Here is a 19,043-nt window from a genome sequence, read left to right as displayed (position 1 = left end):
AAGAGACATAAAACAAAAGCAATCAAGAGTTCTTTATAAAAAATATAGACATGTGTAACCTTCTATAAATAATTTTTTCCCCCTCAAGTTACTAAGTACAGTAATTCAAGCTTTGGCTGTCTGCCTAAAACTACAGTTCCCTTAAGTCTGAATTCAAACTTTCATCTATAAAATTGATTGTGCCATTAAAATAAAAGTGACATAGTTACCAACTACTCTCTATAATTAGATACTGTTAGGTGCTTCCTGCTACTTGAAAAACATTCTTCATTTAATATACAGAGAGAGGTAGTGTTGACTAATGAGCTGCTCCATTACTAACTTTTACCAGTTAGTAGTAAGAGTTTTATCAGAGCTGCAAACACTTTTGAATAGCCAGCTCTTTGTTTTGGGAGCTGAGCTGAAATGTTCCAACTACAGTAAAACTCTGGAGCCCATGTACAATATGGATCCTTTTTTCACCTCCTATTGGGGCTGAGAGAGACAACCTAGACACAAATGGCCACTTGTTCTCACTACTGATCCCAAGGAATATTCTGAAAGAATGCAGAAATTAATCTAAGTATCCTGGCTATGTTCCAGCTTGGATAAATACATCCTCTCTGCCCTAAACACCCCCTATTTCTCTCCATTCTTTCACTTGATTTTAATAAATTGCTCATTTCCCCAGTAATAAAACATTCCTCCATGCTGCTGATAAAGAATGACTGCCATGGTCCTCTCTGAGGATGGAAGGAGCAGAAGGACCCTTCCTTCCCCAGGGTCAGCTGAGCTGGGGAGACACCATCCCACCCCTTGTGATGCCCTGAGATTTTTAGTTTCTATGTTTTTTGTGTATCTGTAATTTCAGTGTATAACTCTGGACTCCATACAGGGTGCTAAAGCTGCTGTTCCCAGCGTTTTAGACAAAGCTATTCCTCTCAATTGGAAAATCCAAGGACACTTTGCTGCCTCAGAGCCCCAAAATATGTAAACAACAGTGAATTGGGGGGAGCAAACTTGGAGTAATTGACATCATCAGCTGAAGGTGTAATTGGAGGATTAAGGCTCAATATATTAATGGACAGAACTTATAAACTATGAAAAACTCGTGATTCACCTTCCGTTTTGGGTGTAGCCTCTCAAGTAGGCTCTGTCTGGCCTAAATGCACCTTAAAGGCCTTTAATAAATTAATCTGCTTTTTATTCTCCTAACTTTGTCTGGCCTCTGTTTCAGGTAAGTCTGTTCAGGCATCACTCGGATTGCTTCTCCATTAAAACTGCTAAGCAAACAGAAGAGATGGACCAGAGCTGGGAAGAGCAAATTTGAACCAAAACATTGCACCTCTCTAGGCAGGAAAGGGTTCAGTGCCACCTGAAACCACAGGTTGTGTTGCAGTTCTGGAACGTTCTGGTTGCAGTTCCATGTTCTCATTGGACTTTGGATGTCTTTAACTCGAGGCTGTGGCTGCAAGTCCTTTCTCCCATCAGCTGTGTCAGCAGAGGTGCCACCAGCCCCTGTCCCATCTCAGCCTCCCTCAGAGCTCCCAGCCAAGCTGTTTCTGTCTGAGGGCTCCTTCCAGCCCAACTAAATCTGATTAGCACAAACAGCTAATTACAGGTCTTGGCTAGCACTAATCCAGTCCCCACTGCTTGGAACCAGGTTAGGGAGACTGTCACAAGCTGCCACATCCCAGAGGACAGGGCATTCTTCAGGGGGACAAAGAATACCTGGAGGCTGGGCTCTTCTTGCAGCCTTCTCTGCAGCCCCAGAAGGATCTGTGTCTCCTGTAATGCTTGTCTTTAGCCAAAAACAGGTAAAGCAGGATGCTCTGGCATCACACAGGCATAAAGCAGAGCTTTTGTGATTGGGTTTATTCTGAGATGACCTAGCCACACATAAGGGCACAGGAATAATGATACATAGGTGTATAAGATCAAAGTCTTATCTGAAGGGATCTGGCTTATATCAAACAGGCCTTTCAGAAACTCCCAGAAAATTCTGTTGCTCAAACTGAAGATTTCGTCTTTTGCCATATCCTACTAATGCTGTTAATAAGGAGGGAAGGGAAGTGGTTGCCAGAGCTGAGCAGAAAAAAAATCATCCAAATACCATCCAGTACACTACAGTAGGTATGCAGTGCAAGTGGTTATCCTCTTTTTCTAAAATCTATCCACATTTTCAAGAAGTGAATTATACACCCACAGCCAAGTCCTTTTCTGTATTCTACAAGCTGAATAATCCTGGCTGCAGGATCTTAGGCTAGACAGAGCTCCTGAGTGGGATTGAGAGGTACAAATGTTAACAGGGTGCAGCAAAACAGAGAGGAAAAGAGTTGTCACTCTGCTGCTTTTCCTGACTGAAGTGGTACTGATATTTCCCTGCCTCTCCAAACTTTGGCATCCACCACCAGGCTCATTGCAATTTGGAGTTGCACTTCCAGCTTGTCAAGTGGCCAGTGTCTCACATGCACTCAAATATTCAAAAAGCTCACAGCAAGCACAGTGTTATCACTCCAAACAAGGCAGCATCCTGGCTTTGCCAGCATAAAGTTCATTTAAGCATCAGTTCAAGGCTGGAAATGTTTAAAGCTTACTCTAGGAAAAGAAGGTTGAATACAGCAAGTGGATTGCAAGTTTGGAAACAAGACTGCAAAATAAAAAAGCCAAGCAGAGAACTTTAAAAGCCTCATTTCTGAGCCCCTTCCTATTAAGCCTCCATTTTCCTTCTTTTTCTTCAAAACAAACTCCCAAACTATTCACAAGCCTTTAAGCAGCAGCAGTTCTGATAGTTCACATTTGCCTTTTAATTGTGAGCCTGGCTTCTCCCTTTTTCCTTTCAGTAAAAGTGAAACATTTGGTGACTGATGCTGGAACCAATTCAAGGCAAATCAAACTTAGATTAGATTTAGGACATCTCTCAAAGGGAAGACAGATAAAGGGGAGAGGGGAGTAAACTTTCAAGACTGTTATAAAAAAACAATTTTATGAATCCTGTACCATAGGAAATGTTCACTGGATGCACATCCTGTCCCTGGCTCAGCTTAAGCTCTCTGCAGGGACCAAACACAGCACATTAATAACACAGATGACAGAACTGGCATGTACAGTCTTTGTCTGAACTGTATTCCCTGCTCTCTTCTTGTCAGCTTGGAGGCTTGCAACAAGTGGTCGCTTCATCCATCACCCTCTTTTATATATCCACAAGGCTACATCCAGCAAAACAAAAACTACTTCATATATTTCTCTTAAGCATGACAGCAGTATCACAGCTTAAGATGTTTCTCGTTTTCTTTTCTCTTTCTGTTTTATGTACTTTATCTGTGCACCGATTTTCTATTGTTTCAGTCAAAAAACAAAATTGATTTTTTTTTCTGCTTTCTCTGTATAGCTTTATCCAGGCCCAGGCTTTGATTTGCAGTATCAGTGATCATCACTAAATGGATACATAATCCAGTCTATAAACTGGGATAGCAGTCCAGTTCCTTAACCCTTTGTTACAGGGGACATTATCCATGCTATCCTAGAAAGAAATCCTCCTGTGACACCATAAAGCCCTGAAAGCTGCTTCCTAACTCTCATCCCTTCCTCTCCCTCAGAGCAGCTGGAAGGTTCTGCCTGTCTGGGCTATTTCTTGGCTCTTACCTTCAAACAGCTGAGCACCCAATGTCCTTCACTCCAGTTAACCCTCACCACATTCCCAGGGAAAGCAGTGCCATAACCTCCACTGCACCAACAGCAGGCACAGAGATGGATCACCTGCTCTAAACACTCACAAGATCTGTGGCAGAGGTGAGATTTCAGTGCTCTCTTTGCAAGACAAGGCTTTTATCTCTTCCAAAACCAGGCAGCAGAGGAACTTACTTGCTCCCTCCTGCTTTTCCAATTTTGCTGGATAGGAGGGTCACATGTTGGGCACTTTTCTAGGAAGCCCTTATTTTGTGGGCAGGAGAAATAAATGGTTCTGTGTCACTAAAGGAGATGTTACTATCGGTCCAGCGGGTCTGTGAACACAGTTATTACCTGTAACTTGTGTCCCTCAACCTAGCTAAAGTTTTCCCCAGCCACAGAAAGCCTAGGAATACAGATAAATACCACTTCAGCCTGTCTAGATATCTGTCTTCTTTGCCATCAGTTCATCATTTCACAAAGAACTAGATCAAACACTCAAGATCCTCATTTTGTATAAAATTTGCCAGCCTCAATACAGACTCATAAGGAAACTTATGCATTTGCAGGCATCTTGCAGTTATGGCAATTTAACTCAAAAAAAGTAAATGTCCTGTCACAACTGAGACCATTCATCATTGTACTGAAAATATTCTGTTACAGACTTGCATTTATAGCAGCCTAAGCACTCCCATCAATAGCCCCATAAGCAGTTTTCACACTTGTACTATCCAATTTAGGTGGAAGTGTTGGTTTCATCTCAATTATTTTCTTTAATCCTCTATTTAATCCTTCCATTCAGGTTTTACTGTAATTTATTCTATTCAAACTCTACCTTTCCTGTAAAAGGATATTACTTTCCAGCAGGGACATTTGCAGTGCATTATTTTCTCCTTGCATCACACCAGACCGTTTCTAGACTATAAAAATTCCCCAGCAATTTTTCACATTGTTTTAAGAAATGAAAGTAAAAAAGCTAAGAAAATTGTCCTGTGGGTGCCACAACTAAGGAAAGCAAGGTTCTTATATGTTTTTGTCCTCTGTCTTTAGCAGTTCCTCCTCTCCTCCCCACCCTTTCCATACCACTCCTGCCTTCTCTCTCAGTTCCCAGAGAAATTTTCCACCAGAGTGATTTGTAGCTGCTGTCAAGCTCAAGTTCTGTGTGTGGTGAGGCTGCTGCTGCTTTCTGGAATGGCTCAGAAGCCAAGCTATAATCATCCTGCTTCAAGGGAAGGGGACATGCAGCAGCCTCTTCTGGGCACTGCTGAACACCTTTGAAACCAATTTCCCTCAGCCAAATTTGGCCAAAGGTGTCCATTAAGGCCAAAGCTACTGAGGACTGGGAGAGGGACAGATTGACAGCAGGGCTGCAAGTTTTTGACTTGAAACCACATCACATCTCCCAGTAACCATCCAGCCATCAACTGCCTCTAAATTCAAGACAAGAAGTCAGGTTCAATGACATTCCCATTCTGTCAAAAGACATAGATTTTAAAAGCATGTGGTCAATCAAGGATGATTATCCAGATTACAGTGAGGTCAGGGGATCTGGTTACTGCTCTGCCTGGGGGGTTCCACTCACTCCTCAGAAGCACCAAGGGCTGCTGTCATGGGGAAGCTCCACCTTTAACTCATTTTGAAGCTCAGAAAATTGTCTCATCTCCCTCTACATCTCAGAGACTGCAGTTCTTTCCCACATGCACACTTTGCCACCCCCAACTAACTGTTCTGCCAAACACATTCCAGTTGTCATTGTAATCCTGCTGGTGGGAAAGGGGAGGGGAAAGATTGTTTTAAAGAAAATCCCTCTCTAAGCTTCACTTAAAGGCTTCAGATTTAGTTCCGAGTTATCTTTTCATGTCTCTTTTAATTTCTTTCATCTGAAAAAAACTGCTTGCGATTAACAGAGAGGGGCAAGCACTCCAAGGATGGTAACTTATCTTCAGAATTAACTACTAGAAGCATTCCTAAAGCCTCAGTTACCTTTCATGTAAATAATACTGAATCAAAGTCAACCTTATCAAATCAAGGTCATCGTGTTAATGATGTATCCACTCCATCCAGACCTCAACAGCCACTACAATGAAGCCAGGCTGTTTAAGTAGGGTATGATCTGATAGTAATAAAAATAATCAAAAGTAGGCACCTTCTAACCTTTCTACACATTCACTTTGTTTCCTTTGCCTACACATCTTCCAGTCACAGGTACCTCAGGAAGGTTTTCTAAGGCAGAAATTGAAGTGAGGTAGCAAAGCACAGAGCAGTTTCCAGGTGAAGCAGCAGGACTGAGAGGCATCTCCTTGGAGAAAAGCAGAGGACAGTATAGTAGGGGGAACAGAAAAACTTGAGCATATAACTCCTCAAGAAAGAAAAGAAAAAGAGACAGAAAAAAGTTAGAAGTTATGAAACAATAGACTTAAATCTCTTTTTTACTTCCACAGAAACAGAGAAAGATGGAATAAAGATGGGACACTAATAAGTCTGGCAAAGTTTTCTGGGGTTTCCTTCTCTCATAATTTCTGAGCACCATTTTGGAAAAAGTTTGCATTTGAAACTTTTCCTTTGTTAGACTCTGACAAAGAGTGAAGCACTCCCCCGTACCAATGGGGACACAAACTTCTCCGAGGTAATCAGGATTTTGTCGAGGCTTGCAATGCTGCCAACAGACAAGACTCACACAAAGGGACAGCTTACACTTTCTTAATTCCCCTGCTAAGCAGAACCCTTAATGCTGTTGCCATGCACAACAGAGACAGGTACCTCTGTGCTTAATCCATTGGTTTTATTCTCACGAAAGGAATCCTCTGCTCCTTGATAGAACACTAATCTTCCATAATCTTACAAGATCAGGTTACCTGTTTATGCCCAGAAACTGTCTCTATCGTTATCCTTGCTTTCTTTCATGTTTTCTGCCTTTCTGAACAAATGCATTGTTTTGTGTCTGAGCAGGGGCTTACAAGGTATTTTCTCTTTTGAGTGGTATTGACCCAAAGGCACATCGCACACACTTCACTCAGAGCCTGAGCAACGTTTAGCATCACTTAAGAAAGGATGGCAATAAAATCTGTCACCCACAGACAAAAAAACACCCAAAAAAGCAAAAAGGAGACAAACTCCAAATAAAATGAAATTACAAAGAGACAAGGATCAGCACATCTCCTTAGATTTACCTGGAGGGGGTTTTAAAAACTACAGCAACTTTTGAACTGAGTGAGAGGAATGAAACAGAAAATGCAAAGAAAGAAAAGTTCCTTGTAGTGTTAATTTCCCTGACTGCTTTGCACACGTTTTGAGGAAGATACAGGGCAAAATCGTTTCAAGATCACAGCATTTTGATGCAATAATGTAGCTCATTTTGTCACCACTACAGATGGCAGGCTGTAATGAGCCCACGTTAATGACTGCTATAGATATTCTGCACACAGATACGCAATGGCGCACTGCGAGATGGCAGCCAGCAAAACAAACGCTCAGAGCCTTGGCCTCATTGCAGATTTGGTTCCAAGCACGAAGCTCAGACCTGCTTTGCTCAAAGGTGCACATAAGATCAGGATGTCAAGAGAATTTGGGCCAATTTTTTAATAAAATAAAGGCTGAATAATAGGTTTGCAGCAAATCATTTTTCTCCCAGATAAAACCAGGTGAAACTCAGATTTTTTTTTTTTTCTTAGCTGCCACATTCATTTTTGAAAACAATCTGCTCAAAACCAGAGGACAAACCTGGAGACTAAAAAGCTAAAACTCAGAAACTTCCCTGCCTAGCTTACCTTTAACCTGACAGAGATGCCCTTTCAGCACATAAACCCCCACAGAAGCTCACACAAGCACACATTTCAGCTACAACAGTAAGAACCCTGAGGACACCAATAGACCCTCCCTGCCCCAGGACCTGCAGCACAGCCAGGAACAGGAATATAATTTAAACTCAGGCCTAGGCTCACGGCCCCAGCCCAGGTATAGCTGCTGCCCTAAAGAGCCGCTGCTGTTTAGATTTCCCACCCCAACCACAGCCTTACTCTCACTGATAATGGCTACGCTGCTGCTGTCCCTCCTCTGCTCTGCTCTTCTCTTCTCCTCCAGCTCAGACCAGCAATGAAAGTCTCAGTTTGACCTCAAAAAGCTCCTGGATGCCCAAGGGAGGGGTGAAGGTCTCAGGTGGTCCTCATCAGGAGAATTAAGGCTTATTGGTGCACTCAGGACATATAAAAAACTTGTGGAGGTTTGAAAAAAATATAAAGCAAAACCAGCCAAACAAACAACAAAGTGATAGATATCACTTATGGTCTTTCCAAAGAAGGTATTTCAAAATTACAACCTCTAGTCCAGGGATGATAGAAAACAGCAGATAGACACGGTGTGGGGACCAGGAATTCACTCTTCCTTTTGAAAAAAAGGTCCTAATTTCCAACAGCAGCCAGGTGAGCCATGCTAGCACAGTGCCTCTGACTCAGCAACAGGCACACAACCTGGTACATCCAAAGGATGTGCAATTATGCATTTCTCTGCAAAGCTGAAGTTATCTTTTCAGCCCATAGGTCCTTTCAAGGCCAACACTGGTTCTTCCCAAAGTGGGAGGTCTGTGAAGGCCATCCCATGTTGGCTGGATACAGCATCCCCAAAAGATCTATCCCACAGAAGAATCAAATGAAATTTGGGTTGACAGCCATGCTCTGTGAGATGAAGGTAATTCTGAAGGACAAGAGTTTGTCACACCAGGACCTGGCATTTGGGATTAGCAAATGAAGAGAGATCATTTGGATGAACTACCAGATGGGAAACACACTTGTCATGAAGGTCTCCTTAATTGGCTCCAGCTTGAGGCTAATCTGAAAAAATGGGTTTGGGCACAGCAACAACCTGACCAACAAGAATCAATAGCAGAGACCCAGATAACAGCCCAGGAAACAGCTAAATTAACATGATGCAGGATTGTAAGGGTGTCTGATATCATAAAATTATAATGGAGGAATTATTGACCTTGTATAATTTCTGCCTAGAGTAGTCATAAAAATCTTATAATTTGTCACAGCCACAGGAGCAAAATTAAAACAATGTGAGAATACAAACTGTCTGAGAAGATTTGTGTCACTATGAAAGTGCATTGCCTTCCTATTAAAAACATCTTCCACCTCCTACTGTAAATATTTTCACAGAATCATGTTCTCCTTTATCAAGATATCAACTAGGAAAGATTCATATCTCATTTCCAGTATCCTTACATTGATGTCAATCTTTCAATGTCAGTGGAAATAGTTCCAATTCACTGATTGACCAGAAGAAAATCTGATGCATTAACTTTCCAGGAATGATATCCAAACATTTCCAGCATGGCCAAAGAGGCAAATTCATTAAATGAACAAATAACCAATTTTATGTTCTTCTTCCAGCCACCACAATTTACTCCCAAAATACTAATGGACAAACTTCTTACACACTACCTGAAATCCTCTTGAGGGAACCACTTTTTTCTATCCTAGCATCACATCACTGTGTTTCAAAGAGAACATTGTTCACAAAGCACTCTTTTTCTGCTGAAAAAAAAAAAAAAGCTCAAGAACCTGAAACCCCAGCTTCTGCCTGAAATATTTCCCCAAATATTTATAGTCCCTCCTGTATAATAGGTTTCCTATAAGAGACCCATGTTATACACAAAAAACCCTACACTAATTGGTTTTTATTATCTTAATAATCTTAACATTTCCTCATCTAATAATGGTTAATTTAATGTGCTCCTATAATGTACCCCTAAATTACTAGTTTATAAAACAAACAAACAAAAAAAGCCAGTGCTGATTTCAAGTTTCCACACATTGCATTAATTACCTGAAAATGTCCCCAGGACTTCCTAGGGCAGATTTTCACAATCTCCTTATTATCCCTGTACAGACATTTTAAACTTACTGTAGCTACTCTGAGTTCATCATGCTTGTAATTTACACAAACCTTGTAAGTGATATTTGTAAGCAGAGAAAATCTGGAAGTGAAAAGTAATATTAGATGGCCTCCTGCTTTTAGCTCACAGTCCTTCCATGTGAACAGATATATTGGTGATATAAAGAGAAGCAGACCTGCTCTCTGCTGAATCCAGGCCAGACAAATAAAGTAGCAACCCCAATTCCTTTCTTCTGAGCACACAGGTTACTTTCAGGTTCTTGTTTGCTGTTTTGGGCAAATTTACTTGCAAGCCCAGCAGTGAGCAAAAATAAAGGAAAAATAAAGGAATAAGATGGGAGAACAAAATAATCTAAATAATCTAAAAAAATGCATTCCGAACAGAGCAGAAAAATTATTGTAATCATTATCAGGATTCAGAGCATGCAAAAAAAATATTAAAGCTCAACCCAAAAGGTATAACTAGAAAATTCAGCTATTATAAATGAGTGTTTTCCTCTCTGTCCCTCTACCAGTGAGAGAGCCAGAAGCCTAACCTTGAATTTGCTACATAAAACCACACAGACAATCACACAGCTCAGCCTAGCCTGGACATGAACACCTATCAGGAAGCAGAACACAATGGACAGGATCATTATATCCCAGTGTAGCATGGCTCTCAGGGTCTCCTCCACATCCCATTTCTCTAGTGGTACCAGAGTTCATGTTCTCTGTCCAGGTTCCTTTAGACATTCCATACTGAGAGGGTGGAATGTTTCATATCAAATTCACTTATTTAAGGATAGCTGGTGTAGCAGAGGATTTCTTGTTTGGCACACTGCTCTGGCTAACTCAGGGAGACACTCACAATCCTTTAAGGAACTCAGGGCGTTTATCAAAAACAGAGCTCTGGACCCTCTGTGGGTCAGTCCTGTCCTGTGTTATTCCTGAGCTCCACATCCCCCTGGCACATCTCCTCTGAGCCTTCTCTCTTTTCCAGGGGGTCCCAGCAGTCCCACCAGGTGCACACACAGAACCACTGCCTTCTGGGCAAGTCACAAAGGAAAGGGAGGCTGCACAGCTTCCACCCTCTCTGTCACGAAACAAACTCAATTATCATGCTTGAAAAGCCACTTTTATTTGCTTCACCAAAGACACATCCACAACCTCCAACGCTTTCCAGAGTTTATCACCCATTACAGTGAACAGTTCACACAACCCAAATTTGGTTTGTGTCAGCTGCAGAGCGAGAAAGATGTTCCTGGGCATCAGGTATCCTTCAGTCACACTGTGGCTTGGGTCACAGGTCTTTTTTCACAACTTTGAAGAACCCACCTTGGTAAAATAATTTTGTTAGGGCCATGACTTTCAGACTTTTTGGTCTATGCCTAATAATTTGAGTCTTAATCTAGCTGTGTTAGTTGCAAAGATGTGGATTTGAGGACAGCAGCAATACCAATTGCTGGATGAACAAGTTATGTACCACCAGAGGATATGTTCATGCAGTGACCAAAGCTTTTGTGCACACCTGACTGTCAGGCGCAAACACCTTCCAGCATCAAGCAAGTTTTTAGCAGCAGAGCACTGCAGGGGCTTTCTCCACCACACCTTTCCCAGGGTCTTTCTTTCCAGTTTGCCTCCAGCTGCCCCCAGAGGTTGCTGGCAGCCTCTCACTCTGTTCCAAGGCAAAAACACATTGATAAGGCTGCCAGATACCTCTGGCATTCCCGTGGGGAGTGTGAGTCATGGCCACACACAAGCCATTCAGGTGATTTTGTGAGGTGTGCCCCTGCAGATGTGTCTACTCAAAGAGTAAGATACTCAGCTGCCAAATTCAACAAATATCTATTTACTCTTGAAAGTCGGTGACAGAACAGTTAGGAGAAAGCTCTGCAAACAATTTATTTTGTAACTCCAGCTGAAACACGCAGCAGTTTGGGTTTACCAGTGTCAGAGGCAGGGTCTGCCCTGTAGCAGCTCCGAGTCAGGTGGGAATGCTCTAATTGTCCTCACCCAGGTCCTGAGCAGTGCCAGGCATGGCTAGGAAAGGTTTCTCTTTGTCACCAGCAGTCCCTTGGACTATGACCCCAGAAAAATCCTGACAAAGCTTAAATTGTATCACTTACAAGATGTAGCTCCTTGCTTCCCCTAATTTTATTACCCAGGACAATGTTATATTCTCTTGGTTTGATGAGCTCTCAGAACAAGCCTGATTTAGGAAGCTGTACCAGTCTGGATGAAGGAAGAGAGATTATGTTTCTTCTTACTGGAATACTTGCAGAAATTGCAGGGAGAGAGAAAAAAAAAAAAAGAAAAAAAAATTAAAGACAAAATAGGTCCATTTAGAGCAGAACTAAATATATGTTTGCACATTAACATGGCCTGAACAGAAACATTCCTGATCAGCAGCACACAAACACCTGAGCAGAGGGATGCTACATTGATAAAAATAAATGCTGAAATACAGTTCTCTTCTATATATAGGATATTCCAATTTTCTTCAATCAACCACAGTGTTCAAGGTGTAGTTATGATGGTTTGAGGCTCTTTCTCCCAAAAATGCAAGGAAAAAAATGAAGAAATTACTGAATCACAGGAGTCTTAGAAACTAGCAACTGCATACTGGTGAGTCTGTGCTAGCCAAGGCACACAAATCCTAACAATTGTTCTTTTTCCACCCACTGGATTGATTTCCACATTCCAGGTTTCTTTCTCATTCCCACCCTCCTTCATATTTCTTTATGCTATTGTTATTATTCTCTTAGCTGCTGAGGACTTTGTCCAACTTCTTTGAAAAAGTCACCGTCTGTATCTCATCCCTTTGTTTTGATCTCACTTTAATTGTCAACTCTTCCTACCTTTGTGACTTTCATGTACTTGAGTTTTTCATTCCTCTTTTCCAGAAAATTTGATTTCACAATCACACTTTTCTATGGAAAAGCCTCCCAGAGTTTATCAGCCATGACATTGCACCAAACCAGTTATTTGTTAGACCACAGAATTTAATAGGAGAAACTGAGCCCTGCTTTTTATGCAGTTGGATTGTTAGGCATGGTCCTGTTGTTTTGTTGAGTTTTTTTAATTGCAGACTCACAAGGACACACTAGCCTATTAAATGCTACAGAATGACCTGGAAAACCTCTTAAAACATTCACACAGGCTACTAAATCATATAAAGCTGCTTATATCACCTTCTTTCCCATCATATCTGAGTATCTTATAATCAATATCACAGCTGTACCTGCAGCATGGCATAGAGCAGGACAATATCCCTGGTTTAGAGCTGGAGAGATGCAGCTCTCCGAGCATTAAAGAGGATGCAGCTCTCCATGCATTGAAGAGGATGCAGCTCTCCATGCATTAAAGAGGATGCAGCTCTCCATGCATTGAAGAGGATGCAGCAGCTCCTGGGAAGGCAGGGCAGGCTGTTTGCTGCTCTGGAGGTTGTGGCAGTGCAGCAGTGACCCTATTTGCCAGGTCTGTGTTCCCCCTGGCAGTCAGGCTCTTTTCTCCCAGGGCTCCCAAACCCTGGGACAGACCCTGGGGAGATGCACAGGGAATGCTGCCAGGGAAGCTGACCCCCTGAGCAGCCCTTACTTCTTTTACTTGGGGGAAAAGAGCTGCAGGAACCTGCTGGCTCTGTCTGCTCCCTGCTGTAACTTCTGTGATAATCATCTCATTGCAGCTACATTTGTAAGTGCAGAAATAGAACTCCAAAGAGCATTTCCTGCAGATTTCAGTCAAGCTGAGAAAAGAAGGATGTCATGAGACCTGATCCTGAGAAGAGCTACATCATGGTGTCTCCTTATTAGACAGCAGGGATTGCACAGAAACTTTATAAATGCCCAGCTATAAGAAGAATTCATGCCTCTCAGATGCTGAAGGGCATGAATAACATATTTGTACAGGAAAATGTAGGATCATACTCCATAAGGAATGATGTTTTACTGATGGCGGTGCTCAAATAATTGCATAATTGCAATTGCTGTCTGAACAAGTGAAGACAAAAAAAAATTTATTCAGAATGGTTCAAAATCAAAATTCTAGCTCCTGAGAATCTCACAAAATAAAAAAATGCTAAGATCAAAGTATTTTGTGTCAAGATGAAAATAAATATTCTTTTTAAAGACATCTAAGAGAACATACTTTCTTATTCACATCGAAATTCACAACAAAAGTGGCATTTTGAAACTGTACTTTCTTTTGTCTGAAACAATTTGCCTATTTTGACCTCGACTCAGTAACTATTCTGCTTGAACTCCCTTTATCAACAAAATCCCACTGGTCTTTATTTTTCATACAGCTCTATTTCACAGCATTTGAAAAACATCAGTTCTGAAAAGTACATTTGCTTGTGCCTCACTGGTCATTTTATCCTATAGACTGAGACAAAAAATATCCCCAGAACAAAGCATGTGGGGGGAAAATACTGCCCAGTTCGACCTTCTCAATTACCAAACAGGAAAACAGAGTGAGATCTTAGGCTGAGCTTTTCAGAGTGCATTTTTCATCCAGTGCTACCAGTGTGGCTTTAGATCACACAGTGGCGATGTTAAAGCCACTAAAATCTCTCGTCTTTATCTCCTGCCTTGTTTTCCTTCCCCCTGTTCACAATAGCAGCCTCCCCAGTGTGGGATAATTCCTCATAAAGATCTTTCTTGCTCCCTGTGTCCTGGGTTGTTTCTCTCTCTTTTCACACCACAAGCATCCCTTGAGTGGAATAATGCCCTGTAAAAGCTTAATAGTGCATGTGCTACATGTTGTCTATTTGTGTTTAAAATGCCTTCCCTGGTGTGGTAAAATACCCAGTAAAAATCTGTCCTGTCTTTGTGTTCTGCACTGCTGTTTTCTGAAACCAGAGAATTCTGCATCTGAGCAGGGCCAGGTCCCTGTAAATATCAGTGACATAAAAAACAGGTACAAATACCATGAAAACAGATTATATCCTGACATGTTTCTCCTTAATTTCTAAGAGAAACTGTACCAATGAGACTAGCTGGTGTTCTGCATAAAGCCCCACTAGTGATAAGTTCCTGGACTGATAGGAGACTGAGAGACAGGTGCTCAAATACTTTGGAGATGGACTTTGAAATAGTGTGGGAATACAAAGATCACACCTTCTCTCATCTCAGTTTCTGAAAATAATGATAAGCAAAAATCAAACACCCAGCTGTGCTTACTCCACACAGAGAGCAGGGGAGAGAAGCAGAGGGTTTGATCTGTGATTTCCATTGCTATCTTCTCCAGCCTGCTGCTCAGGGAGCAGAAACACTGAGTACTAGGGCTGCACACAGAGGGCTCTCCCTAATCCAGAGGAGCAGGAAGCCTGGAAACGGCAGATAATGCAAAAGCATGAGCAAAATAGGTGCTGCATTCTGCAGAACATGGTGCTGAGACCTCAGACAAGCTCAGGTCCACCAAAGCTGCTTAGCCCCTGCTCTGCCAGTTCCCCTATCACATTCATTCCGCTTTGCTGTGCCCCATTCTCTCTATCAGCACTGTGCATGCTCATTTTCTTTTTAGCTAAAAACCCTTCATCACCCACAAACATAAAAAACAAGTGCCAGCAATACTGGAGTTTGATGATCATTTTTAGTTACACGTTTACTGCTTTATGTATTTTCTGTGGCAAATCAGCATTTATTCAGAAGTAATTATCTGGCCTAAGCTAACAAGCACTGAGTGTGACAAATACTGCTGTTAGTGATTGTGCATTTTAAGGTAATTTCAGAGTGCATGATCTCTGTGGGAATTGCCAAGCACATTTTGCTTCTCACGTAAATATAACTTCAAGTCTCAGTGATAAAGTCCCATTAAAGATATCCTACCATCTTGACTGAGGTTTTTATCTTTGCTAATGTATTGCTAGTGGCTCTGATGCAATGTGGATGTCCTTGGATGGATTTAATTGGGCGGAAACCTTTGAAATATGCCACAGGCTAATTCACTTTGAGGGTTAAAACAATGAATCCCTGAAGAAAATAATGTATTAGTGGGTAAAAAGATGAATTAATGGCAATACTGGAATACCATTTCTACAGCAACCAGGATGGCTGAATTAATGACATACTGGGGGTGTTTTATGGCTCGAGAATTACAGCTGTGATGACACTATGAGTAGCTCAGCCTCCCCCTTTATTGTACCTTTGTAGACACGATAATCCTTTGGCCCCTGGAGAATTTATTCTCTCGTGATGATCAGGCAAGGTTATTCCATTTCCACGATCATCTCCTCCCTTAACCCTTTCTCTCCCTCCTCCCTTTCTGTCCCTCAGGTTCACATACAGGTCATACACCAAAGTTACACCTGGACACATGCAAATCAGTAGCTTGGAACTGTAACGCCCCGACTTCAAATCATAGTTTTCAAGGGAATAAAGCTTTAATTCTGGCCCAAAAAAATTACTGAAATTAATATATAGGCATAAAAAAAGAGTTCTTTCTAATAAATACAAAGAAATGAGGGAGTGAACTCTCCTGTCATGGGCTTGGTGAGAAGCTGGAATGGCTTTCTTTTCAACCAAGTGAAGGATATCAGAATTACACTGGAGTAACAGTGGAAAGACAGCAGTGTGTGTTTCTATTGCTTTAATCTGCTGACATTGTTCAACAAAGAGGCCTCCTTGTGTGCATCTGACACTGGGATATTTATCTTAATGTACTTTTTTTCTGCAGCAAGAATTTCAGGGGAAAAATCCTTCAGCTACAGCATTATCTTCAGTTTCCTAAGTGCTTCCTTGATTGATACAAGTGCCATCTTACATCACAGAACCAGGGAGACATTTCCACCAATATGTCTAGTTCTTGAAAGTGCATGATGAGGCTGTTGAAGACTACAGACATCTGCTAATATTATCTGTCACTTCAGCACAGAACTTTAGATTGTTTGTTCTATGAATTTGGTCCAAATACTGCGAAAAAACCCAAACAAACCTCAGAAATCTAAAAGGATGTGATTAACTTGAGGGATCAAAGGGGTAAAGGTTAATTTACCATATTTTTTAAATCTCTTTTTTTCAGTCTGTTGAAGGCAAGGGCTCTGCATTGGGCTGACAGTACCTCAGTTCTAAACTAGTTTGTTTGGGGGTGAATTTTTCTAATTAGAAAAGGAAATCCTTGGTGTGCTTAGGAATTTGTGCAACTACTTTTGACCAGCATGGAATCATAATCTGAGCTGAACAGAGCTGTAGACAGAATTACCATCCAGCTTCCAGTCCCTAGAAGAAGCTGACAAGAAAGGAGGAAAAAGACCTGTAAAAAGCAGCAGAGGCAATGGTGGAGGGAAATTAAAAGAAAGGAAGGGAATTCAGTGTGGTACCTTCACCTTTAAAGCAAAATTACTTTCTACCACACATAAAATGATGACTTGGCTGTGGATATTTCTATTTCATCCACATTTCCTGTAAATGAGAATTAGGCCATTTCAATCATAACTTGCTCACATAACAACTACTCAGGCAAAAGTGCTATTAAAATCAATGGGAGAGTTTGGACCATTTAGGGAATGCAGAACAAAATCTATTATTGTTAGCATTTTCCTCAACTCATGCTGTTAGCGGTACTGAAAGGATCCTTTTACTGAGCAGGGTTTCACAGGGGATAATCTCACCTGTAAAAGGCTGCTGTGTTCAGAGCAGAGCAAAATGAGAGGCAAAACCAACACCTAGAGCTCTCGGGCTGGGAGCACAGAGCTCAGTCTGGCTCAGGGGTTTCCAGGCTGTTGTCACTAACCCCACGTTGTGCTGTCACCAACCTCTCTGCAGCTGATCCTCCTCTGCTTCATGCTGGGTTAGCCCTCTGAGACTGGTTCTTCTTCAGAAAGCAAACTGTGTTTGTCTACACTACAGGCAGGCAGGAGTCTGGAGCCTGCACAGACACACCTGAGGCATCACCTATGGGAAGAAGTTATCTTGTGTTAATAACAGCAGAAAGAGAACCATAGAGAAATGCAACACCTAGAAATTAGTAATCCAGTCTCTTCAGACTAGAACTAAAATGCATATTTTTTTAATAGAGAAGCTAATTAAGTTGTTAGAAGACATTACCAGAGGCATGGTTTTGTTTCTCAGTCACTTAGGTCTTTGAACTCTTTGCATTTGAATATGTTTCCAGGACTTGTCCCCATGTACAACTCTTTTCTGATGCAGTATCACTCCAACTGAAGTGGTAATCTTGATGCCAAAACTCCTAGTTCTTGTGTCCTGACATATATGTCACATTACCAGGTACACATTAAAGGTTTCTTCTTACTTCAGAAACTAGGAATTTGCTAATTAATTCCTGACTGAAGTTCCAGAGACTGAGAAAATCAGTTTTGTGGATTGACAGTGCCTGGTATTTTGTACAACTGTTTGAATTCAGGTTGTTTATGCTGAAAATCACCTCAGTAAACCTTCTCATCAGTTGCCTACATCCATACAAGGAAATACCTCATTTACCTTTGCAAATAGATATATGCAAGATTGAAAATCACATTAGAATTGAGAGCAACAAGGCTCAACAGAGAGAGAATATGAGAATTGTCACTCATTTGAGATAGGGCAAAGCCATCATCCCCTGCTATTATAAATCCTGCCTGTGTCAAAGCAGTGAAATTATATCCCTTGAGCAGAAATGTGAGTTGCTGTGAGGCTGCCCCAGGTCGGTGCCATGAACAGCTCATTGTCAGCGCCGTGAGTGGAGCAGGAGGCGGTAATCTGCAGAGATTACAGGTGAGGGGGCAGCCCTGCCACTTTGAACCAACAAAATGCGTGTTTTTAGCTGCCAGCTCCTCACAAACACTGCCCCCCATTCATTTGCAAGCCATCCTAAATCGGACCTCCAAAACCAGGTTTTCTTTGAGGTCTAAAAGTTGAGTTATTGGTCCTCCTTAGGGGAACAGATTACTAAACTTTCTCATCGCAGTAATTCAGAGTGTTTTGCATGCTGTTTTCAGGCCAGCTAGTTTGTCTAATGAATGAGATGTGACGTGAGTTCCTAGGGCTCGGCAGAAAGCTGAGGGAGGATTTCTCCATCCCTCTGAAGCCTTTACCCTGCCCAGGCTATTGCACTTCAGCGTGTAACAAACACCCAGACACACCAATCCATCACCAAACCTCCTGCAAAGCATTAGCGGCCAAAAGCAAGGGAAAGGGCAGGATGGCTGGATTCTGAATTCCAAGCATTTTTAAAGAAAATAAAGGTTGACACTTGAAGCTTTTGCCAGCATAACAGTGTCTGCTGGGGTTCCAAGTGTCTGTGCTGAGAAAAGCCCCATGCAAACACAATGTAAGAAGTCCCCAGGGCTATGGCTTGTTTCAATTCCAGAACTACACATGAAATAAACTGGAAAATGCACTTTTTTGCTGGTATAAAGTCTAGACTATGTCTGTGTGCCTGTGCAGGCATGTCAGTATTGCTAAAATACAATGAAGGTGGTAGAAACTATTTTCAAATACCACACTGTGAACCTTTGCCACAGCCAGGTCATTGCAGGAACTGAATGAGGACTCAGATTAAAGAAAAAATAGGTTCTCAGTTGCAAA

At 41.7% G+C, this 19,043-nt stretch overlaps 1 long non-coding RNA gene across 1 annotated transcript in view; it reads right to left on the bottom strand.

The window, feature by feature from the left end:
- The window catches only part of LOC146433384 (uncharacterized), a 46,263-nt gene extending 38,472 nt beyond the window's left edge, over positions 1-7,791 (bottom strand). Inside the window, exon 1 of the long non-coding RNA XR_014854096.1 lies at positions 7,665-7,791. This is a non-coding gene — a long non-coding RNA (uncharacterized LOC146433384). The remainder of the gene's footprint in view (positions 1-7,664) is intronic.
- Positions 7,792-19,043: the final 11,252 nt, after the last annotated feature.

This window comes from Lichenostomus cassidix, chromosome 9 (genome assembly GCF_008360975.1).
Source record: "Lichenostomus cassidix isolate B80296 chromosome 9, HeHo_3.0, whole genome shotgun sequence".
In the NCBI taxonomy this organism is placed as follows: Eukaryota; Metazoa; Chordata; class Aves; order Passeriformes; family Meliphagidae; genus Lichenostomus; species Lichenostomus cassidix.
Note: the sequence above shows the minus strand (reverse complement) of the source record. Positions and strands in the feature narration are given on the sequence as shown.